Source organism: Neolamprologus multifasciatus, chromosome 4, assembly GCF_963576455.1.
Source record: "Neolamprologus multifasciatus chromosome 4, fNeoMul1.2, whole genome shotgun sequence".
Classification (NCBI taxonomy): domain Eukaryota; kingdom Metazoa; phylum Chordata; class Actinopteri; order Cichliformes; family Cichlidae; genus Neolamprologus; species Neolamprologus multifasciatus.
Genome location: NC_140442.1, coordinates 13,854,252 through 13,879,658, shown reverse-complemented (window position 1 = coordinate 13,879,658; position 25,407 = coordinate 13,854,252). Strand labels below are relative to the sequence as shown.

At 41.4% G+C, this 25,407-nt stretch overlaps 1 protein-coding gene across 16 annotated transcripts in view; it reads left to right on the top strand.

Annotated features, from left to right (window-relative positions):
• Positions 1-25,407, top strand: part of LOC146520023 (uncharacterized) — a 170,528-nt gene that overhangs the window by 122,118 nt on the left and 23,003 nt on the right. For all 16 annotated transcript variants that reach the window (XR_014873925.1, XR_014873926.1, XR_014873921.1 and 13 more), the window contains one exon: positions 1-25,407. This exon is cut by the window's left edge; it is cut by the window's right edge. The gene's annotated coding sequence lies outside the window, so the exon portion shown is untranslated.

Below are 25,407 nucleotides of genomic sequence, written 5' to 3'. Positions count from 1 at the left end.
TCATCAAGATCACATCCATCTTCACACAGCAGAAATCATTAGTGTGTCTGCTTCTTGGCATTACAGGATGGTGCTATGACGTGATATGTTAGCATAACACCAGCACTGCCAAGGTGGCTATATGGTAAGGCAGAGGAGCTTTTTATGTTTGGGTACAGTTACATGCTACAGAGGCCTATCAAGTCTCGAGCCAAACCTCTAAGAAAGCACCATATCCCTCATCTCTCTACATGACTGCCTTGCTAAACTGGACATAAAGCTCAGACATTAAGACGGAGATTTAATCATTGGGACAGCGCTGGTGTTTATTTTCAGTGATCAAAAAGAGATTTCTTCCAGGGAAGGAAAGGAGGGAAGCTGATGAGTCGCAACCAGGTACCTGAATGCAAATTACAATGCATGCTGGATTCAGATCTGTAGCTTTAGTTTGACAGTGTTATCCGATGCAACAAGCAATTATAAACAGGAAAGAGGAGAACTTTAAATTTCCTTCCAGGTCTCCTTTGCAGCGACTTGTACACAGAAGTCTGTTACACTTCCACAGCTCAGTTACTGCCTGGGCAAGCTCCAAAGGCAATTTTCTTGTACCATACCATGTTGAATGGTAATATCGCCACTGCTGCTCAAACTGCGGTGAACTTTTATACACGATGAGACACGCATGGCTTGGGAACATATTGCTTGTCAGTCATACATCACCTTGTTCTAACACCTTAACAGACACAAAGGTGCCAGTATTGTTTCTATAACGCTCCCTCCTTTCAGGGTCTGATTCTTTATTTTACAGTGGGAGAAAAAAAAAATCACTTCCTGCATTAGAAAGTGTCATGTTACTGTCTCACACAAACAGCTCCTTGTCTCCCCGTGCAATTTACCTGTCCCATAGCCATAAGGGCTGTTGTTCCCCTTCGCTTCGTCAGGGCACAGAGCTCAGTTCACTTGGAGGACAGGCTTACTGTTGATGTTGTCTCTGTGATACACAACCGCTAGAGAATGAGACGGAACTCAAATTATGGGATGTCATGTACGGGAATAGTCAGCAGTTTGCAGCAGTTATACAAAGTTTTCCCAGGAACCTAAGCAATTATATTTTGTCTTGAATTTCACAAAGGTTTTAAGAAGACTTGACATTCAGGCATTTCAAGCAAAACAAACTTTTATCTCATTTAATCAAAAAGAGATCCTCAAATAAAATGCTCAAAAATACTGTTTTTATTATCAGTGGAAAGTTTTGTTGAATTGAAGGACTACTGTTTGCTCACCAGAAGTGTGAACATTTTGGTGTCTTGCCAGGTCTGGTCCGAGACTAATAAGTACGTTAGCCACACCCTTCACTGCCTGCCTAGTATGCCGAAGGCCTTAGGCCAAGGGTTATTAAACAGTGTATGAATATACTGTGCTAAGACTTGTTTTGCCTGTCATTGTAGCTCAAGAGTATCAACCCAGAGGAAGTGTCAGTAGCTCTATATCCAGTGGCTTTGTGCTGGGTGTGTATATGTTTGCACACTTGCACAAATTGGCATGCATTTTTTAGAACCGCATGACTGTGCAAAATTGATTAGCAGGAATAAAGTGTGTTTGTGTATTGTCTTCATCGTCATGCTCTCCCAACGCTCATGTATTTGTACAGCGCGATGTGTACTCTTCTGTACTCGGCATATATTGACAGCTGTTTGTGTTAACAGATTGGATCCAGCAAGTTTCATAGCGCTCCCTCATTCTTTGAAATGTGATTATTTTATTGTGCATCACATAAAAAGCTTCCTCCGAAGTTCTGTCATCAGATTGCAGCCATTCCAGTTCTTACTAGAACATTTTATTATCCCGCTGCCTTAAAAATGAAGAGCAAAATTAAGGGTGAAGAGAACGAGATGAAAGAACTTGGCTAGGGTTGCCAAAGTTTTACAGTATTATCCGCCTCGTAAAAGCACACTGGTGATGATTACACATTAGTGGAAAATTATTCTTAAGTCATGTAGCTGCACTATGACCAGTCTCTCAGAGGCTCACTTGCAGGACCGTGACCTGGAAATATGCTGGATTGCCAGAACACATTAAAAAAGAAACAAAGCAAAGCTAAACAGGTTACACGGACGAGATGGGGTATGTCTGAAAAAAATCTTTTTAAAGCATTTTAATAAATTGTAAACAATTTTAATGCAGCAGTGCTGTATATATAGATGGTGTTTAGATGTTTCTTCCTTATTGGCTTGAATATTCTCCAGGTTGGACCGGCAATTCAAATCTTGAAGTTGGTGTGTATATGAATGTGAGTTGTTGCCTGTTTCTTTGTGTCAGTGACAACACAGTGCTCTGTCCAAGTTGTAACCTGCTTCATAATTGATGTATGAACTTTATCCAATGTCTTGTACGATATGAACAATCGGGTATAGAGAAATAATTTATCTCTTGTGAAGTTTAGCATATATATCGTGCACTATTGAGAAAACAATGCATAAACATTAAAAGAACATATTAAACATGCATACCACAAAATATCTTATTACTTACCGTTGATCTGATAGTTACAGCCTATCATAGCCATATAAAATCCAGCCTTTTTGCTGTGTGTTGTCCACCTCAGCTTACTAGTGTTTCTCCACCTCTCTCTGCTGCTGCTCTCTGCAGCATATTTCATTTCATATGAGAGTGAAAATTAGAGCATGTAATTGTGAAGAATTCGGATACACAGATCACTGTCTTTTTTGTCTGACATCCTGTTGGAAAGAGTTGGAAAGGACCGACACATTTGTTACTATGCATTCAAAGATGAGCATACACAACATTCAGGAAGTGACCTCACTTTAGCAAGGATGCAAAATGTAGAATATGTAAGATCTTAGGCTAATGGATGCTTGATTGTGAACATCTGCAGCCTTTTTCACACACAACCAATTAAACCAGGTCAGTTTAAGAGTCAAAAGCCAAAGGTAAAGTAAACCTTCAGTTGCCCAAATATTTTCCCTTATTGAATATTTTTTTCTTCAGCCACATTTGTTTCTTGTTGCTCAGTATCTATGCAAACAGGCCACTAATCAGAAAATCTGAGTCATGCAGAACACATAAGCTGACAGCCTGTGCCCAGTCAACTGTGCTTGGTGGGTGAAACACATGAACGGGTACTTGCTGCTTTATGCTATACTCACACTCACGTATTTTTAGACAGAATCATTTGCCTTGATGTTAAAGTGAGCGACAGTGTTTATTGTGGGTTGTACTTGCCAGCTCGGAACATGCTTTATTTTATCTGAATAAATTGTATAATCTAAAAACACATTTGTAGTTCACTGAGGATGAAAACTGTGTTTGAGGTGCAAAAAAACCCCTGAGTGTATAATGACAGATAATGAGGCCTTAAGAGGATATTATGGTTGTCCAAGGTGGGAAAACTTGGACAGCCAACATCCTTCCTTCTTGTGCTGTCTGTCTGTTAAGCTAAAAACTAATAGAGGTGTGTCTCAGAGAGTTGTAAGCGTGTTGGCGAATAGAGTTACTGCCAATAAGAAGCTATATGGAAAGAGGAAAATGAAAATGAGTGGAAGGAAAGGGAGAAAAAAGTAATTTTACAGAAAGATTCAGTTGTTTAACAGAATGTGGAGTAGAGGTGAAGAGATGGTGTGATCCTAAATGGCCGAGTGGAAACTCTGCTCTGACAAGGGGCTCTCTGCGCTCCCAGCAGCCATCTCAGAGCGCTGCCATCGCTATGGTGACGGCAGACTGTTTTCTTTAATAATAGGCAACTGTGAGTGCGTAAGCGTTCCCGCGCACGGATACTCAAACATTAAGGACACCTGTCAAAGAAAGCCTATCCTGTGAAATTTGATGAGCTCAACAACTACTGTGGAAATGCACCGGCTTATGTTTACTGTGCACTCACAGGCACCTCACAGATGAGGGGAGTCGTCAGCGCGGTTGATGCGGACATCAAACTGTTCATGAAAGGGCCCTGAAGGAAAAGAGCTTTGACAGAAAATTTGTCTCACTGTCTCCGCTTGACAAAAAAAAAAAAGAAGCTTATGTACGTTCAGTGGAACTCAGGAGAAGTGAGAGAGATAAAAAAAAAAAGAAAATCAGTGATATTGTTCACGGAGGGATGTTTGGGGCCCGCATGTGATGTTATCACTCTGATGGTATCTCACCTTGAAGAGTTCCTGGGAGATGTGCAGCAGGGAGCGAGGCTTGGTCACGTCTCATTGCTCTAAGCTGGATGACATGCAGCTGTTTACAACTTAAGGCAGCCCCCAAACCCAGAGATAGGTCTCCTGTCACATCTGCACTTTTTCCTTTATTTCCGACGGATGTCGCTTCACAATCGCGTTTTGTGCTGCGATGAGATGAGTACGATGTTTTACTCACTTCCATAAACACTATATTATCATTATCGAAACATAAATCTGCCACTGGCTGACTGTGCGTTAGTCTTAGAGTAACAGCCGCAATCATAAAATGTGTTTTTTCATGTTCCCGTAAGTATACACAGAGATGATAGCTGGTGACGCTGCTTATTAGGCTTGACTACAGAAGGTGCTCATTAAAGCTGAAATTGATATGGCTCTCTGTGCTCAGTTGCTCAATGCTTTTGTTCAGTATGGGAATAGTCCTGTAACCCAGAGTGCTTGGCAGTAAAGCAGTGGGTCGTTTTGGCTCTGTGGTCTGTTGTGTCTTTGTCAATCACCTGGCCCTGAGAGGAAATAGCTGTGTGGGACAGCAACATCCTGGCAAGCACCTAGGACAGCTGATACCATGGGAATGTCTGTCAAATAGAAACATCAGGCACTTGTAGGATTGTATAGTATTATTGTGTATGGAGTACATGGTGTGAAGTGATTTTCTTATGGGAAAAGAAGACTTTTCATAGCTTTTTCATTAATGAATTGATGAAGATTATTTGCAGGATTTGTAGAACTGCATTGCCCCAACTTTGCTTTTATTTTTGGTGCCGGCTTCCCCTGGCACTGATATTTAGATGTCAGCAGCTCTTACATCTCAATATCCTCCCAGTTATTATTTTTTCTTTGTGTCTATGCTTCGATTATGTTAATGTATATAAATATAATAATAATAATAATAATAAAGTAAGGTATTGTAAAGTATGGCTTTTCCATGGTTAGTGAATAACACATTTGCCTTTCATGTGAAACTGGCTTACAGTGTGATTCCCGGAGGAGACGAAAATACAGCCTCAGGAGGTCAAAGTCAGTGTACTCTTGGTTCCTGTCCCAAGCCAGGATAATTGGGAGGGTTACATCAGGAAGAGCATCCGGTGTAATATCTGTGCCAAATCAAACCTGCGGGGCAGATCTACTGCTGTGATGACTTCTTGGAAAATAATGGAGTAGTTGAAAGTACCTTTCAGGTACCTTGAAGTTGAACATTTTCTTCTTTTGCCATGAAGAGCAAATTTGCCATAGCTGACAACATTGGTAATTATAAGTTTGCAATAAATAAAATGTAATCTTCCAGTGAAGTTATCTGTACATTTGTGTCTTTCTGTGCAACTGCATGTATCACCACTTGCATATGTTTTAAGGTATCTATAAAGGGTGTGCGTCTGGGTTCAGATGAAGGGTAACATGCATTTGTCAAATAATCTACTTTGGGATTTATAGTGGCTTGGTTAGTAACTAGCAGCAAGTGGCATATTAATAACTTAACAACTTGGCTGAAAAACACTTTCCGAATGATTTTATAATGAAAAACATTTTGCACTCAATTCAAGTGCAGCCAGTACCTGAATGGGATAATGCTTTTGATTATTATGCTTTTTATTCAATCCTACAAGCTTTCTAATCTTTCCTTTATGATCCGAAGTCAGCGGAGCTCTTCAACAAGCAACAAGCCAAGAATTTAGCAACATATGGCTGGCTACAGGAGAACACATTACTAGGAGAATCCATGTAGTCTGTCATCATTTGATGCAAAGCCTAGTCTTGATCCTGTAATCACACTGAACCAATATAACAAAGAACAGACCATGCCAGTAAATCTGATTCAAAGCAATTTGTTCAGTTATAGGGAGCTGGAAAGTGGAAACTGATACCCAGTATGAGACTTTAGTTCCACTGCACTCAGGAAAAAGTGCTAAAAAAGACCCCAAAAAATCATTGTACAATATTATGGCTGGAACTACTTCAAGTGTTCCATTGGCAATTTGTTGTTTTGAGCAGCGGTACCTGAACATACAAGATAAATCAAGGACAACAGCATGTACAAGGTTTACTTAGTAGCCAAGACAAACTCAGACAAACAGACAAACAAACAGCATCCAAGAGTATAGCTGAGGAAAGAATATTTCATTCCTCTAAAAGCTATATATGAATTATCCTATAAATATTAAATTAGCAGAGCTGTACCCATATTCTTCTTAAAGTTACCAAAATATGCATTTAAAAAAGAGAATGAAACACCTGATAACTCTGTGAGTTAGATATTAACAAATACACACTTAAAGAACTTGGTTTTACTGCAGACTCTCATTTAAAAGTCATGTTCACCATTTAACTTCCTCTTTGAAAGTAATAGCCGTGCATCTCTTTTAAATCAAAGTCAGATGGTAATAACTTCATTTGGCTGAATCATATTTAAGCTCAGAAGTTGTTGTTTTTTTCCCCTAAGTCATGTTTCACATGGTGGAGACAATGTCAGAGTGATCAGATTTTTGATCTTCATAAGATGCTTTGACATCATCACTGTGGGCTGAACACAGACATTATGCTCTTTCACTTCTCTTTACTTTCTCATGCCTGTCTGAAATTACTGATATGATTCAAGCACTTTTTATTTTTCACCCTGCTCAAGAGGGGAAGTTTGAGTCTCTCACTGTGCCTAAATGCACTTTTCATTTTTCATTTCCACTGCACAGTGACGTAACATGCATGACAATTTCTTTCTAAGTAGTATTCTAATATAACCTCTGTGGCTTGTGCTTCTCTTTTCTCTGGAGCTGGTTGGGAGTGCCCTGTGGTCTTCAGAGGTGCATCCCCTTTTGTCATGGGTTGTACATATTTCACACATTCCCAGCTCCTCCTAAAAATGGGGATTCACAGTTTGTGCCTCAGCATGTTTACTCCCTTGTTCCCATCTCCTACATGCCACTGTGGCTGAATGAATTCCAGACCACACCAAGGGTTAAAAATTTCCACTTGCCTCAATTTAAAGTTAATGTTTGTGCGTCTGCATGAAAAATGTCAGGATTTTGACAAGAACAGAACTGAAAGGCATCAGCAAGAGCTTTCCTGTAAAGTCCAACAAAACCTAATTAAACATCAAAGGTCAAATGTTGTTTCGGAAATTCCAGAATCACTTCTTAGATTGCAGCTTTTGCGAGGAATCTCACATGCAAATAAAGCAAATATGATCCTGTGCATTTGTACATAACAACTGTGAGCAGGCGCACATGCGCACAGTCACAAACAAGAAGTACTAGTGAAACTTGTGTAAGTTAGTGTTCTAGGGATCCAAATTCATGGTAAGTATCGAGCACCGAAAAAGCAAACAGAAGTGTAGGATGTTTTTTTTTTTTTTTATGATGCTATAAGGCTAAAGGGTGCCACACAAGCCAGTTGGACAGCCTGATAGTAGGACTGTCAAATAATGGCTAATTGTTGCTACAGCAACATCACAAACCTGTCAATTTTGTCTAAAATCATTTCTTTTTACTACCAAAATTGGCATGTTACAGAAAATACAGCAGTGTGAAGCTGTCGTGTGAAACGGTGACCCCACTGGCAAGACACCGTTGTGTGTGAATGGAAAATGGGAAGTATGGAAACATGGAAAGGAGCACAAACAGCTAAAACTCAGAGAGCCAGGAACCTTCATCTCAGGTACCCACACCAGCTAGACTAGCTCATTTTGCCAAGCGCTTACTTCACTCGTGCTCTTGTGTGCGTCACAAGAGCTGCAAGAGGTCATCTCTGACAAACACATTCCCTGGTCTCCCCATAAATAATCTGCTCCTTGTTTCCTTTGATTTTTTTTAAGTAATCCTATGACCCCGGGGATGTAATGAGTTGGGATTAATTCATAATGGATGTGCTGGATATGCCCAAGGCTTCCATGTTGCAAAGCCAGCCTAACTGGGTCAACTGCCAAGAGGAGGTGATTAGGGTTTGTCTGTTTGACAGGAACCCAAAGCCTGACAAAGAGAGGTAAACTTAACTCTGGCGCCTTATTTTTCATGGAGGTGAAAGATGAAGGCACACACCCAAAAAGCCATACGCATTTAGTGACAGAGAGCACCGTAACTCTGATCATTTATGCACCCATAACCCCCAGCACTGCAGTGAGCCATAGCTATTAATGTCATATTAGCCCTATCAGTTTTACTTTTTTTTTTTTTTTTTTACAACACAGCATTTTATTCCAAAAAGATACTGAAATATCTGGCTCATAATCAGAGCCAAGCCTAGCTCTGTGATTGAAGTTGATAGGAGTCATTTTTGGCCATTAGTAGGAGATATTATGGGAATTACTTAATTTCAGTGAGTGGCTGGTGCTATCTTTCATTGGGTGTGTTAGATCATCAGTGGCATAAATGCTTGTTGGGACTCGCAATATCTCCCAAGTGTAAAAGCATGACTTAATCTGTCCAGTTAATGCCAGCAGGCCCACTGGTGCAACACGCCTGCATAGGCTTGGCCGTGACTATGCTGGGCTGCAGTGTGCTGAGCTGGCTACAGCTGGCTGCAGCTGGCAGACATCTCTGACTATAGCAGGCAGCAGACCGAAAGATGAGGATAAACAAAGTCAGCCTGCATGGTGTGTTTAAAGTTGAATCTAAAATATGGTGATGTTATAAGAAATTAATGTACACATATTGGTGAAACCAGTAACCAGTGAGCTGTTATTTGTGGTGCACAATGTTAGTGAATTATCTGCCCATAGCTAAACTCTTCAGAGAAAGTGCATGCACTGAACTGGTACTGGAAGGAAAAGGAGATTAGATAGGTAGTAAAAATGTTCACTATCCTCAGTTGCAGCATTGATTTTCTATATTCTTATGCATGCATCAACTTAGGTATATATGACTTTAGATATACCATATGGTCTGAGGTTTACCATTTCTTTTGCCCTGCCTGTAATGCAAAACAGGTGGAGGCAGTGCCACTGAGGCACAGCATAGGTGGCTCCCCAGTTTGAAAGGTGCAGCTCTTGCCCATATATCATTTGCTAATCTATTGGCTATCACCCTGCCTGCAATGTCCCTGCCCTCACCCCTTTTTAGCCAGACCTGGTCTATTAATGACATCCATTTTAGGAGGCGGTGAGCTAGATCCTTTTATGTAGAAGCGATAAAATTGCTTTTTGCCTGTGCTTAGCAATGGTGCTGATCTGACCAGTAGACCATTATGTGAAAGTAAACCTAATTATTTTCTGAGCTGCTGTACTGTGGCCCCCAATCCCCACCTGCAAACTTAGACTTGTGCTCTGGCCTCAGCTCCGGGGCCTAATGAAGCTCAGTCTTCCCCAGCACTGTAAAACTAACCCAAAAAAGAAAGAGTGATTCGCTTAGCCAATAACTGTACCAATGCGCTTAACTCTCAAATCATAACCATGATCAGATTCTGTCTACTATAATAATATGTGAAGTGTCCTCTTTCAGTGTATTGACTCCAATCTGATGCAAGATGTTTGTCAAAAAAAGAAAATCAGAGAGAATCTCGTAAATCTTAATCTAATAATTCTCATTTGGGCATGAATGCATATGCAAATGAGCCTGAAGGGCTTGTACAGAAAGGGAAAAATGGTGTAAGTCCTACATGCTACAAACATGAACCACATGTGTTTCTCTCTTTGTCTGTAAATGTAGTCAGATGGCTTTGTTCTTGCAGTACCCCCTAGGAGAGAGTTCTGCTCAGCCCGGGTCCCTTCAAGCAGCCACAAACCTCTCTTGCTTGCTTGAGCCTTGTTTCCCAGAAGATCCTCCTCCCAGTGTCCCCAGCCAGATGAGGATAGTGTGGGTAGTGGCGGTGTTGCAAGAATAATCCTGTGAAATATCTGTGACCAAGCCCAAAAAAAATACATTATAAAAGGGAGGTGGACCGGAGGAGCCAGAAGCCATGAGAAGCCACAGTTAGAGAAGAAAATAGATAGGAAATAGATGTAAATCCACTGCAAGATATTTGCATCTACTCCCAGAAGCTGAAGGTTGGCCGGGTGGTCTGCTGCACCGGCCCAACCATGGAGGAAGTTTCCTTCCCAGTGGGAAATAGGGCTCATTGCTTGGCAGCTCATGTGTACTGCTGGGAATGTGACAATGACCAAAAAGGGCATTGCTTATAAGTCTTAATAATGACAATAATAATCGCTTTGCACTCTGTCTAGACGAGGAACGGTTAAATTGGGTGTGTGAGGGTGTTCGGGCCCTGGAAAGTGGGGGTGTAGCGGAGGGGGGCAGCCACTGCTGGAATGGGTGAGTAAAGTGAGCATTCTATTGAGGTCTTAGTTTGGCTAATCTCCCCCATGTGACAGCACAGCCAGATTTGCTGCCATGGAATGCCACAGGCTGTTGTGCTGAGGACAAAAAGAGACAGAGGCTTAAGCTGCAGGGGTGCAACACTTCGTGGTCCTGGAGAGCAGCACAGCTATGCCAAGAGAGAGAAAAAACATTCTCATGGTTTCCTCACACACCCCTTCCTATCCCGCCCTCAACCACCTCCAAATATTCACCTTCAACAGTCATGAGCAGCAGCAGCGCTCACTCACCACCAATCACGATGCATACGCACAGTTTTCACCCACCATCTGAGGTGTTTTGGGAGACTTCTTGCACCCATTTGACCCACCGCTCTCTTTCTGTCTCCCTCCGTCTGTCTCCAGTGCCTACAGTTGTTCCTGTCATGCTACGCAGTCACTTTAGGACCACATCTGGTCTACAGCCTTAGAGACTTCCCATGAATACCAGAACCATGGCAAGGACAAACAGTACAGATCCTTAGGGTGGATGGCTCCTCTACACAACAGTGAATGTTTTTCTACCTTCTTCCTTTGTAATGCACATTATCTGAATGGGTATAAGCCATCAGCAAATGTCTCTTAATTTCCTACCGCACAAGCATTGCAACAATCAGTTGTTTTTATTTATTTGTTTTCATGAACAGCTCCAGTTCAGCTCAAAGCAATCCCCCTTTCAAAATGCATAGAATAGTATTAATAAAAATAATATACACACACGTGTACAGACAGGATATGAAACATAATAAGTAAGATATTACCTCACCCGTAAATGCTCAATAGGCATTGTCAGTGCAGGTTATGCATTCTACGTATTGTTGGATGTGTAGTTAGTCAGCTTTTCTTGTAACTGAGTCAAAGATCTTGTTTGAGGTTCAGAAAAATGTATGCCTTCAGGCATTATAAATATATATGAAAACCCTGGGTCACAGACTGAAAGACTCAGCCTCAATCCCCAGTACTTCACAAACCAGCTAAACCCCCCCGCCCCCCAAGCCCCAGATATCCAGTCTGGGCCGGACGTGAGAATTCTTGTCTAGTAGGGGTAAGTACATGCAGTTCTATCAGTGTCAACTCCACCCCTTCTCCCCTCTTGCCCCCCTCCAGTGCTTTAATTAAAGAAATAATCAGCATTTGCATCACAATGGTACCCACAGCTCTTACCATTAGTGGCCTGTTTGCCATCTAGTCTAATGAAAATATAACATCACCTAAGCCCTCCTTCACAGATTCTCAGATTAGCCATTGCAGACTGGAAGAGAAAGCTTGGACCTTGAGTTGGTTTAATTCTTTTGTATGATAAGCACCCCCCCCCTTCCAAATCCGGCCCAGCCAAATCCTCTCAAGAGGGTCTAAGTGGCAAGGATGAGTGAAGAGAGAAGAGGAAAGAAGAGAAGAGGAGTGGGGAGCACAGGGGAGCAAAGAGGAGAGAGAACAGGAGAGGAGAGAGCATGGAAGCAGAGAGGATAGTTGAGGAGGGCAGGAGTGTAGATGGGAGGAGAGAAAAGGTGGGCCGGTAACCAAAACATCTATACCATGCTCAGGTCTGGCTAGACCTCTCTTCCCTCGCCTGCCTTCGCTCCATTGGCCTCCCCCCTCCCTCAGCTGTCCCGGGCCACAATAGGCTGAGCATCTTTTGTGGCATTAACGGTTTGTAGGAACGGGAGAACAATGTATGAGAAGTGAGGAGCGCAGGGTTCCCACACACAGGGCCGACATGTCCACACACCCCCACCCAGCCACAGCTCAAAGACGGCAACCTGCACACAGCTGATCGCGGTCCCCTGCTGCGACCCCCCCCCCCCCCATCCCCACTCACAACACTTGCACAAAAAAATTTTCCTCCACATGCATGTGTCAACACACACACACGCTTACAAACCCAATGCTCACATGCACTCTGCATACATTGCTGGTGGGACACAGATATTTGCTCATGTGCAAGTTTTGTAGTTTTATAATCTTAGTGTACAATGGTTTTATCTAATTGAGTCTTTTGCGAATGTAAAGCCTAACAAGGGACAGCAAGAGCTGAAAATTAGCAACAGCTATAAACTCTGCGTGCAGCGCATCAGTTTCATGCTTCATATTGGATCTATATTAAATTGCGTTGTTCCTTTTAAATAAATAAAATGAAACATTTAATGCATGAATAAAAATTTATGACATGCGATGCCGTTGTTGAATGTTTCATTCATATGTGCACATACACTCACACATGTAATTTATTGCCTGGAGGGGGCCATACAGTGCCAGGGAAAATCTTTTGTTGCATGATGGGTGAGGGTTTGTCTGGGATTGTCGTGATTAATTTGTACTGTCATATGTGGGAGGGGTCCTTCACCAGGGGTTACGAGGGTGGGAATGCCACTCACCCAAGTTCTTTTATGTCAAGTTTAAGTTTGCCAGTGCATCAGACTCATTAAAGAATCACCATTCATCAAAATCAAATAGAAATGTATATACTTGAAAATATATGCCTTGTGATTTCTAAGCTGAAGAAGGGAAAGTTCAATTCAAATAGATACTACTCTATTACTCTATGTTACACAATGAGTTTTAATATTGGAGTAATTCAATCATTCAGTAAAAGCTGTTTAAACCACTGGAAAAATAATGGGATGTTTTACAGGGTAAACTTCAATGCACCAGTGTACATTGCACTATACACTTACTGGTAATAAATAACATGAACCTCTAGCTTGACTAAATTAAATGTTCAAAAACAGCTTATAATGTGTTAGTAACATTAATTAAGCTTTGAAAACTGTTAAGGCAAGGTTACAAACTTAGTTTAAACCTTTTCTGACAGTGCAAAAAATCTCTCCCATTGGGGATGAAGTTTATTAAGTTCTTCAAGTTGCTGAAATGACTCAGTCACATCATTTTTGATAATTCTGTGATTATAAGATAATATATTTTATGTCTTCTTATGATAGATAATGTTTATTTGTAGTTTTTAAAGATTTGTTGCTGTTGCATCTCTTCTTTCACTGACCTGCATCTCTCTTGGCCTGCAGATCCATCTGGTCACATGATTATGCCAAGCAGCAGTGAAGTGGTCAATGTGACAAAGTTTTTCATGCACTCAGCTTTGAGTGAAATTTGTGGAATGCCCAACAAGAGTTTGTTTGACAGAAAGTCATTAAGGTTTTGTATGTATGAATACATGAATCCTTGTTATTTGCACTGAACCGGAACATATGCTCAACATATCAGCAGCTGCATTGTTAACTTGAGCAGTGTGATTACTTTGGGAGTGTAATTTATTTACATAAGCTATAGAAATATGCAAAACTTGAATTGCCCAAATGCCAACTGCATCCTTCTTTATTAAGTATACCTTATCGCCATGTCAGAATGTAATCTATTTAACAAATAAGGGATTCTCTGTATGAGTGTATGTGCGACAAGGTCTCTCTTTTCTATGGTTTACTGTTTGCTTCAGACTTGGCAAGTGGATAACAGGAACTTGCTGAAGTGGACTGTCAGTCATAAAGTTGTTTGAAAATGCTGTCCTCATATTTTGTTTAAAGGTTATTTTCCATTATAATTTCATAACAGTCAGACTTGCAGCCAAAGAGGTAAATTTGTGAGTTGTTAGTAGACCATGAGGGCTGACAAATTTTACTCCAGGTTTCAAAATTTACTACTGTGACCACAACCATCTCCATCCCATTCAGCCAACACACAAATTTGCACCTCGGCGGGAAACCTTCGGAGCTCATTTACTCACTAAAGTTTATTTTAAAGTGAGATTGAATGTAGGAAAAGGTATTAGCGCTTGACGTGTGATGTTCTTTAATAACAATCATCCGTCCCACCGAGTATTTATCACCTCAAAGGTTATGTCAGAGAAAAGGAGTTTCCTTTCGTTTGTCATGGGGTGATACAGTAGTTGGCACTGTTGCCTCACAGTTAGAAAGTTCCTGATTTGGACCTCTTGGGTGAAGTTGAGTGACATATTTGTCCTACATTAGTTAATCACGTTAGGGTAAATGGCAATTCAAAGTTGGCTGTAGAATGTATGCATGCGGTTGTGTGTCTTCTGTGATGGACTGGTGAGCAGTACTTTGCCTCTTGTCCCACAACAGCTAGATTCTGTGGTTGCATAAGCTTCTTAGAAAATGGGTGGCTTGCTTGGTTAGCATTAGCTCTGCTCCAAATGCTGGTTGCTTAATAGCAGCAACAGACACATGCATTGAGTGTCCTCAAAGCTGTCTTTTTCAGAACAGCAATGTCGTGCACATGTGTGTGTGTTAGCTCTGCTCTATAGGCTCACTTCAGCCATTGTTGTTAAATGCTATCCTATGTGTGTGATATCAATCTTGATAATGTCATATATCTGGATTGCAGTTCAAGGCTGATGCTGCTGAATCATTTCATTGAAATGCTGTCATTCCAAATCAGTTGTGTATTTTGCTGACATAATCCATTCTCCCTCCTGCTAATGACTTCAATCATTCACTCATGCTGCAAGACAAAGTTTGGAACGAGTATGTTTTAAATGGGACTGCCCTAGTTGCAATAATGTGGAATAATGTTTCTTTTCCCCTCCCTCTCCCCTTGGCTTTTCTTTGCTCTCTTTCCCTCCATCATCCAAATCTGCTGTGTGTGGTACTCAGTGGATTCCCACACTCCACTGCTCTTGTGCTGTCATGCCCAATCAGTGGCCGGATCTGTATTGATTTTCAGCCACCTGTGCCAGGCGCCCTGCTGCTGCGAGGGCTCCCTGCTCCTTTCCTCCTCCTCTGCACTTCTTCGCTACCCTGAGTCTGCCACTGTCTCCTGGGGCAACTGACGCGCAGTGTGCAGTGCAGTCCATTTGTCACCAATTGTCAGCGTTTAGTGGGGCAATGATGTGTGGCAAGATGGGAGGGAGGGAAGGAAGCAGAATAGGAGCTTAGGATGTGGGGGTAGGTTGAAGGGGTGAAAGAGCTCCCTCCTATGGAATGAGAATCACATCCCACCGTGCAGCCCCTTGCACTGAGGCAAATATTTGTGAGGTTGCTACCTTCTGGGGTAGCAAACTGCAAAGCCTCCATGTGAAATAGACACATTTCATTTACTCCAAATATTATTTGGCATCAAATTCACATTCCTTCATAGACTAAATGGTGGTCACCATTTCGAAACGTTAAAAATTATCATAGCTTTACTTGATTTTGTGATTAACCCAGGGCAGTATCACACAGAGAGGTGTGTGTCTGATGTCCTTGTTTGTTTTCCTTAATAACCAAAGACTTTTTAAGAATGTCAAGGGTTGGATGTCTGAAGTGAGGTGCGGCTGGTCCCTAGTGAGACTTGGTCTGAGTTCAGCTTACTCATTTCCAGCTCTGAGTCAACAGGGAATGGGCAGTTTTCTGCCATGACATCCCATCCTGTCTAGCCTCTGAAAACAGAAAGGATGGGACACTAACAGAGGTGCCCCAGTAGAAAAGGAGATATCAGTGTAGTAGATCCTTCAGTGGATCTCTTTTCATTACTGAAGAAGTGGTTATTTAAGTAGACTATAGGGAGAGCCCCCATTCTCAAAACATCCACGGAAGGGGTGTTTAAGCTGATCGTGAAATGATGTATTTCACTAGCTGGGCCCACGTCCTCATTTTAGGCTTGACAGCATTTTAGTAGGTAAAGGTGAATGCTTGGACATGAATTGAGCTGCGGTTTGGGGAAGGCCTTAAAGGAGACTGGCGACAGCTCCCGGGCCTGGCAGATCCCCATATACTAAATAGGAGCGAAAGAGTTAAAGAATTGGGAACAAGGAGGGAGAGAGGGTGGAGCACGTAAACGAGAATGAACAGCTTGCAGAACTGGGGGAACCTATGTAGATGACAACCGGAAGGAGCATGTTTGGAGGCGTGGTCCCACTCCTGAAATTCAGATACATAATCTCCAATAAATTAAGGCACCGCTATCAGGAAGACAGAGGAGAAAGGCGTGATAACTGTAGGTTGTCCAAATTGCAGATTTTTTCCGTGACTGTGAGATCCCTCTAGTAGTTTTAATATAAATCCCTCAAGCAGTTTAATGTACCTTATTTTGTGTCCAACACTAAATTCCCCAAAAGTACTTAGTGCTCAAAGTTTACTCATTTTTTTAACAGGAAGTTGTAAGTAATTCAGTCAGTCGTACCAGGTCTAATTTCCACACTAGAATTTAGTTTGGCAGCAGAACTTACGAGACTTTATGGTTACACCTTGTTAACGTGAACTGACACTTTCTTCAGTCCAAGGTTGACAAAGAAGCTCATATTCTACCACCTCAATGTGACACCTTCATATTTTCTTCAGTGTTGTAAAGCAAACACTGAAGAAAAATTTTGATACACTTTTCCACACAAATGGCTCTCTTCATACGTTGCCAGGTAAAATTTGCTGACTTGGCTTTGACTTAAGTAGCTTCCAACAATTATGAAAATATGAAGCGGGGAATCTTTCATAGTGCTTTGCGTGTTTAAGTGCATGGATCAAAGTGCATGGGTGTTTCTTGGTCTGCTTGGTGTCACTGTGAAGACGGCCTTAATGGATCTCCATTAGGGTGCCCTGATTTGCCAGTTGCCTTTGCCAGTTGCCTTTGCCGGTTGCAGTGCCAGAAAACAAGTCTCTGGACACATTTTGGGGATCAGCTCATGTAAACACAGACATACTATTCCTGGATCCACATGGAGGAAAGCACCCAATAGACAGTAATGTTATGCCTTTTGCAGTGGAACTGTGGGATCACATGCTTTCCATCCCTATTATTTCCCCTAAATATCTACATGGTCCTTTTTCTTGAATAGCTCATAATGACTTGCAAACTGACAGGAGTACTTCTACTTCCCTGAATGAACATCTATCCTCCCTAGATTATATGTTAGATGCAATTAAACTGACTCAAATATACTCAAGATCAAGTACAAAAGGCTGTATACTTGTCCAAATGCTTACAGGTTGGACTGCAAAAAAAGATTACCAAAAGACATCCTCCTCTCTCATGTCCTGAAGCATAGAGGTTAATGACCATCCGTGTAATTACTGTGCAAGGGACCTGTTTCTTCTCATCATGGATGACTGGCTTGGGATTAACTCATTACCCCCTATCCTGACCATGCAATTAGGCCTCGCACCACAATTAAGTCTCTATGTTACGCCTCACTGGTCACTAGACACAGCGATCATTGCCAGGGCACCATTGCTGCTACCTCTTATCTCCGTTCTGTGCATGATTACTGAGTTATGGCTTGTAATTGTAATGACACTTATTGTTTCTACATGTCCTATCTGGTGCATGTTATCGATTAGGGTGGTGTAAGCCACAACTTTTGAAGGTTGTTGACAGACAGGCGCAGTTGCCGATGTTGTGGTTGTCTGTGGCTGCTGTCAACAAGATTTTGGCTCTCGCAGGGTCCTTCAAATGTCTGTCAGGGTGGCCCAGGAACAATGATGCCCATCTGGAAACAGACCTTCCCAACTCTGGACGATCTGATGGATGGGGAAATTTCTTCAGGATGTCCAGCTGAGCCCACAAACAGAAACTCAATCAATCACCCCACTCTTCTGTCCCTACTGACGAGCACCCACCCATACCGAGACCCACAGGTCAAGGGTTCTGTCAAGACATCTCCAGTTCCTTACACTCATCCCTTGACCAGAGGCAAATTAATCTGATCACTTTAAGTGTGTCTTCATACACCAAGTGTTCATTGTTCATTTTCTTACTGTCGTCTTATTTAGATACTCAAGTCTTACTTACTGATGTATCACTCTTTGTTTCTGACGTGGTTCATTTTCCTAAACCAACTGAATCAGAGTCGCATGTGGAAAATCCAGGAAACGACTATGTACTCGGATAAATGTGGCATTCTTCATCCTACAAAGTTGACAATTTCCACTACTCTAATGAAAGCCATAAAATAGATTTTCTCTTAATAGCAGCATTTACAGTAGCTGCAGTCTGGAAAATCTTAGGCTTGCAATCAATATGTGTCCTCAGTCAAGTATTTGTGACAACTTCACAATGTATTATCTTGTCAGGATCTTAAAGTAGTTGATGAAAAGCACTTTTTTCATCCAATCTCCTTTTCTGTGATTGATGAGGTTTCAGGCAGATTTTCCATTGCTCCGGAGACTCTGTCTGTCAAGAAGCTTCTCAGGTTCCTGGCAATAGTAATCCGGTGCAGTTTCAGAGATGTTTTCAGACCTAGTTTAAAATATGGGAATGCAAAGATTGAGAGATGATGACAATATTTGTCATATTTTTACATTTGACAGCATTGGTACTGATGCCAGGAAACAGTATTGGAGGCATTTTAGCTTTTTCATTTCTTCTGTCATTGTGCACTTAGGCATTGAGATGGGCAGTGAGGCAGATAAGTGATAGAACTTTGTATTGATAGGCGAAGCTAGTGACACAGCTAGGAGGTCAGAGGGAGACCCTTCCTCCTCCTGGCTGGCCCAGCTCGGCACTTATCAGTCATAATGACAAATGACAGCGTTTGATGAAACAGAGGGGTTACATCATCACTTCCCTAATGAGGGAGCTCACAGCAGGAGGGGAAAGGATGGAGCAAGACAAGCAGTATGGAGGGAGAGATGGATAAAAGGAAGATAGACCACTTTATAGTTGCCAAATACCGACGGTTGCCCAGAGATTGTCTATGTTTATCAAGGAATAGATTTTAGGATTGCCTTGGAATACTAGACCTATAAAACTATAATCAGTTACATAAAGGAAGCTTTTCTTAAATGATTCCTTTTGCTTTTGTTTCCAGCTTAATTTGACATTTAAGTATCCTTTTGATCTCATCGAATAGACGTCTTAGGACAGATACTTGAACCACGCCACTGTACTGAAAGGATTAGAGTTATTTGGAAAGCCATGTGGAAAGAAACAGAGACAGTGTACATTTAAACAGTAGCTCTTAGTTATGAGGCCAGTAGGGACATAGCTAAAGGAGTTTGCTGAAATATATCCTTTTCATTCATGATATTATCTGTCATAGCATTTGGTGTGACAATAGAATAGCAGCTTCGGAGGCAGCCAGGCCAAAGGACATTCCCTGTATGCCCGTGTCTCTGTGTGTCTTTATGGTTGGCTTTGGACTTGGCGCTGGAGTCCGAGGGGGAGATTATCTGGCCTGTCTGCCTTCAGGAGCTCTCGGGGTTTGTGTCTTTGTGCAGCATTAGAGCAGGCTTGGAGTGCGCCCACCGCGAGAGGGGAAATGTGTTTGACATACGCTCAGCGCACACGGTCGGGGAGACTGGAACAGCAGGATACGATTAATGACCACAGAATCAGATTGTTACAATATGGCTTCCCTCACCCCCACCTTCTTCACCATGGGGCTGTCATATTTCACAGACTTGCCTGCCTGTGTGTGTCTGTGGCGTGCTTGTGTGTGTGCCTCAGTAAGGAAGGGGCCCTTTTCTCCTCTGTATTTTGTTGTCTCTCCCTCCGTCTTTCATTCTCCCTCCTGCACTCTCACTCTGTCTCTCTCTCTCGCTCTCTGTCTTTCTGTGTTGTTGTGGGTCATTTATATGCAACAGTGCATTCTTGGATCTTACAGGAGAGTCTGTTCTCATGGGTTTTGTGGTGTAGTTTGGCTGGTTAGACACATGGAAGCAGGTTCCTGGGTCCATGTTATCATATACATATAGCCTGCAGCAGACCCATCAATTTCTATTTGTAAAATTGGACACACTCATACAAATATTTATATAGCTTCTATATATATCTATCCATCTGTTCATTTTCTTAACCACATATCCACCACATATAATACATGCATATACATGTTATTTGTATTTTCATGGAATTATTTCCAATGAAATTTGATTTAAAGTCGTAGAAAAACAAGTTTGTTTTCCACTTTTATAGTTTATGCTGATGAGGCTGCATTTGATATGCATCATTGTTAGGCTCATAGCTGTAAAAATATGTCCAGCAAAACCATTGTCAAACATAATAAAGAACAATTTTAGATTAGGGTTCAGGGAAAAACAAAAACAAAAAAAAATCTGGAAGCCAAATGTTCCAAGATTGTTAGGAGGCTCCTTTAAGGGGACTTCAGGGCTTTGAGGTCAATGACCAAAGATCAAAAGGTCACACTGAGCATGGATGTGCAGAGGTAGAGAATGCGCGAGGAAGAAGAGGAAAACCTTGACAAGGTGTTAAACAGGCACGTTGGATCTGCGCACATAAGCACACGCATAACTAGACCTGTGCTGTGATGTTTGTTGACACGTCTGGGAGAGAAATTCGAAGTGTTCACAGGTATCATAAATCAGGAAGGGGCATGATTTTTCCCAGGGCTTCATGTCACTCTCTGGTGGTCAGTGACACCGGGCTGCGTTACCACAGAAGCAAATTATGAGAGCGTCAGAAGAAACAGTGTTCTGTAGTATAGTTTCAATGCCAGGGGTTAAACAACAAGAAATTAAAATTATTCGTTCAATTCATGCATTTTTTTTCTTTTCTGTTCTTGAAAAACAAATGTGTCCCTACTGATTCTTTATTTCCTGACGTCTACTTGGAATTTCACAGCAAGTTACAGAAAGTGAGAAGGGCAGAGAAAGAAAGAGAGAGCTGGATGTACTGTCTGGCACTTTTGGCTCTGTACCTGGGCACAGCACTCACCCATTTATTGAAATCCCACTCTGTGATCCTGCTATAAAGCGAGCGATTCAAATTTCTCCTTCATCTAGCCCACGTCAAAAGAAAAAAAGAAGAAGAAAAAAAGGAAACACCCAGTCTCTTCTAGTTTTAATTCTTTTCCCACTGTCTGTTTTTTTCCAGATGTACTGGCTACTTTCTTCTACTCTTATAATCTGACAGAGACACAAAAACATGGCTCCCGTTGAGGTTAAGTTATATTTTTCTTTCTCTTTCACTATTGCACTGTTTAAGTTGCCTTTTTGTGTTTTATGCATCTAACTTGCTGCAGACCTCATTACCCTTCACCCTGTGCTCACTACAAACACCTGTTCCCTGCAGCTGCTGCAGCTTCATTGCACTCTAGGACATCCGAATTGCATGTTTTCCAAACCTCTTGTGGGGAAAAAAACACTAGAAATGGTTTTTAGAAACGTTTTCTTTTCTTGGAAATACATTTGACACCTAATGAAGAGTTTTAAATCACAGGGTGCGATTGTGCCGGACAATCACCAGCAAAGGGAGGGGGCCATCGAAGTATCTGTAAAACAAAAAAATCGGAGCTGCAGAACAGCTAACATCAGCGTGCTCTCCTGCACCTTGCTTTAAAGTATTCCCTTCTGCTCGCAATGACGCTAAAATTGCTGATCCTTCAGAGGTAGTTGGAAAGCATTAAACTACCTGTGGAGAAAATAATAGAGACACACAGCTGAATCATACCAAGCCCTTTCCGATCGCCATCCCAGTACTGCTACCAATTAATGCTCTTAAGAGGCTGCCTGCATGGATACATTATTTTTCTTTGACAGACCTATAAAATTATATGATAAAATGTTATAATTACCAGAGCTCTGCTTTTGTCTGTAGACTTTGCTTACACCCTGTTGTCAGCCAGTTTTGTAAAAAGTCAGATTTCCTGCAGCTATAATCTGTCGGCAAACAATGAGCACCAAATCACAAGACACAAGTCAGAGACTAGCTTCTAAACTAAAACCAGACTACTGATTCTTTTGGTCACAGTGAAATGATAATGATAAAAGTGATTTAAGCAAGTTCTGATGGTAAATATGCTGTTGGCTCTAGTTAGTAATACTCCTGGCCTTCTGCTGATATTCAAAAGCTCCACTCTCAAAGGAAAAGAGACAGCTCATATCTTAACACATGCAGGCCACTGGGTTCAGCAAAAGAAAGAGCTGTACAGAAGGAAAGGAGGAAAAAAAAGTAGGACACATATAAATGCTAAAAACAAATAAATACACATGAGCATGCAAAATCTCTTTCATTTCTTCCTTTAGTACAAACTGGCTGCTGGTTTGGTTGTCACTTTCTGTTGCTGTGACAAAGAGTCTCTCTGTGTTTGATTAATTGGTTTACTGCCAGGTTAGGTGCTGGCTGTTTCTCTGGAATCTGCATTTGGCCATGAACTTTACTTTTACATGTTAGTTGAGGTATTAACTTATTTAGACTGGGGATTAAGGCTTACTGGTTGTCCCATAGATGGAATGGACAAACATAGGGGAGGTATGTTTGAGATACCAGGGTCTGTCAGTAAAGAACAGGCTGCTGAACGGCTAATAATGCTCTGCAGCTTGTGTCACAGCAGTGGCTTTGCAGACAACCAACAAAGATATAAGAAACACAAACAGTGCACTCCCATTTCATGTAAAAATTCTCCCAGCCTGTGCCCCAGGAAGAGAATTAGATAACTCGATAGTTAAGAAGTCATCGTTTTTATGCAATAACAGAAACTGACAATTATGATCTAAGAAAACAAGCAACCTAATATTTCTCCTGTTTATAATTTATGAGCTAAAAAGTCTTATTAAAAAGATGAATGTAATAGTAATTCCACTATATTTATTTTATAAATAGGTGTGGTTTAACACTGAAACAAAACAGGAACTAGGTTTCATGCCTGACTTACATGCCACATAGTTTCTCCATGTACATGACAGCTTCGGCTTTGTCTCAAGGATCAGCTAGCAGAGCTTGGCTTATTTCAAGTCCTCATGCCCTGCGAGAATGGCATCAGTTTTACCGACATGTCAGTTTGACTTTTCTCAAACAATCTGTCCCGAATAAGCAAATATGGACAGTTAAATGATATGTTCTGTCAAGACTTGTCAGGTACAGAGTCGCAGTAGAGACAAATTACTATATCTGTGGCTGGTTCGTCAACAAAACTTTAAGTGTCTTAACTGGAAACAAATGGAAACATGGATGGAAAATCTCATCTCTATTACTGGAGAGAATCCTTCTTTGAACAATGAGGGATAATAGAGATAAGGATGAGAAACCTTGATTAAATAAAGCTTATAGACAAACCCAGTTGATCCATGTTCTTGTTTAGGCCGCTGGATTCAATTATGGAAGACTGTCTTGCATGTTTACATGTTTTTTTTTTCTGTAATACACTGCTTTTTGTTTGTATTTTTGTATTTTTTTTTTTCATTTTACATACCACATACTCATATAAAACACATGCTTTAGGCATGTTTTTGACTGACACCAAGATTTTAGTCATTTATTTATCTTTGACTTATCTTTGACTTCTTAAAAATAAAAAAATAAAAAATATATATAAATGCCTAAACTGCCAGTCTCATCTTATTCATTGGCTGTGCACTTTAGCACAAACCACCCACTGCCAGACCTCACCTACCTTCCTCCCAGACTGAGCTGGGGCTCATGAGGCCTCAGACACACTTAATGGGATTATGGTAATATAATTTTGTGCCGCTGACCTCGGGCTGGTGCCAGGTTTCTTCCACATCCTCAGACAAAGGCACAAAACTCACCAAGGGTTCTAGCAGGCTGGCCCGGCTCGGCCTCTTGGCACAGGCCGCTCTCCTCCTAGGGCCTGTGGAAGATGGATGGCTTTGGGGCAAAGTCTTACTTCCTAAGTCTGCTCCAACAGTCCCAAAAAGCAAAACTGAGCAGTGACGGTTGTGAAATTTTATTGTAAATATAATCTCACAATAGCAAGAAGACTCTATTGTTGCTCATGTAATCACATTGCGATTTCGGCTATACACCACCTAATGCAGTTCAGGACGGAGGAAATGTGCCCTTTATTTGCTCCCCATTTACTCCCACAGTAGTTCTTCAGCTGAGGGTGTAGCCTCCATGGAAACAGCCTTGTAGTCAGCTTGTCTTGCCATGTGATTTAGCGTTGTTCATCTGGATGTGTCTTAATAGTTTCAGAAGCAACTTTATGGACTGGATGAGCAATTTAAATTCTTTATACAGGACATTGAAACAATCCTGTCATCAATAAACTAAATATCATCCATAATTTTTGGTTTCATTGAACATCTGCAGTATTTGTTTTTTAAAATTGATGTTCCAAGCAAAAGACAAGTGCACTCACAAAGTCCATCAGCGTACAGTGTGCTTCCAGTATGTTGTTGAGATTGACTTTTGGTTTGTTTCGTTTTACTTTATTGTGTATCTTATTGTCGTCCACTCACCGTGGGTGTATCACCAGATTTTTTTCAGCTTTTCTTTTCTTTTCCTCTTCCTTTTGCCTTTAGAAAGACCACCCATAGGGTTCGGAGGGGGCAGACGTCTCTGCAGAATAATAATGGAGTCGTCCTGGGAAAATTGCCCATGGAAAGGCCTGTCTGAAAAAAAGAAAGAAAGAAAGAAAGAAAAATTTGGTCTTGTTTCCGATCCTTCTCGGAAACATTCATCAGGGCACTCCTGCTGTTTGGTGGGCAGCCCCATTTCAGCCCCAATCCACTCACTAGCTCGGCAGGCTGGGACGCTTGGTTTAGAAAGATGCTTTTCTTGTTTCTTTTTTCTTTTTTTTGTTGCTGTGCCCAGATTTGTTTTTAATATAGATCCCCAGTAATGATAGGCTGTGACTGTATATGTCGTTTCCTGACTATCTGATGTTGTGCAGTTGCTTTGAATTGTTAACAGAAGTTATAATCAGGGAAAATGTTATTATCATTTCTTGTGGCAATTTTTTGGGATGAATTACATTAAATTTAACATTACTTTTGACTCGCCTCTGGCCAAGACCGCCTGTGCCTGCAGAAAAGCCTGAGAAATGAATCACTGTGGTCTCACACAGGGAAAACCTCAGTACTGATGTCATTTCCTGGCGTGGTGCTACCATTTGACAACACTACATGACACATCATTCTGATGAAATACGATGAAAGTCACTATCATCATGTTCTCTATTATCTACGTTATCTCTTTTTTTCTTTTTTCTACTGAAGTCAGAGGCTGTATTCAAACATGTCCTATCCAGACTCTCTGTGAATAATAAAAGATAAACATTCAAACACCTTTCCTCGGTAACAGAGT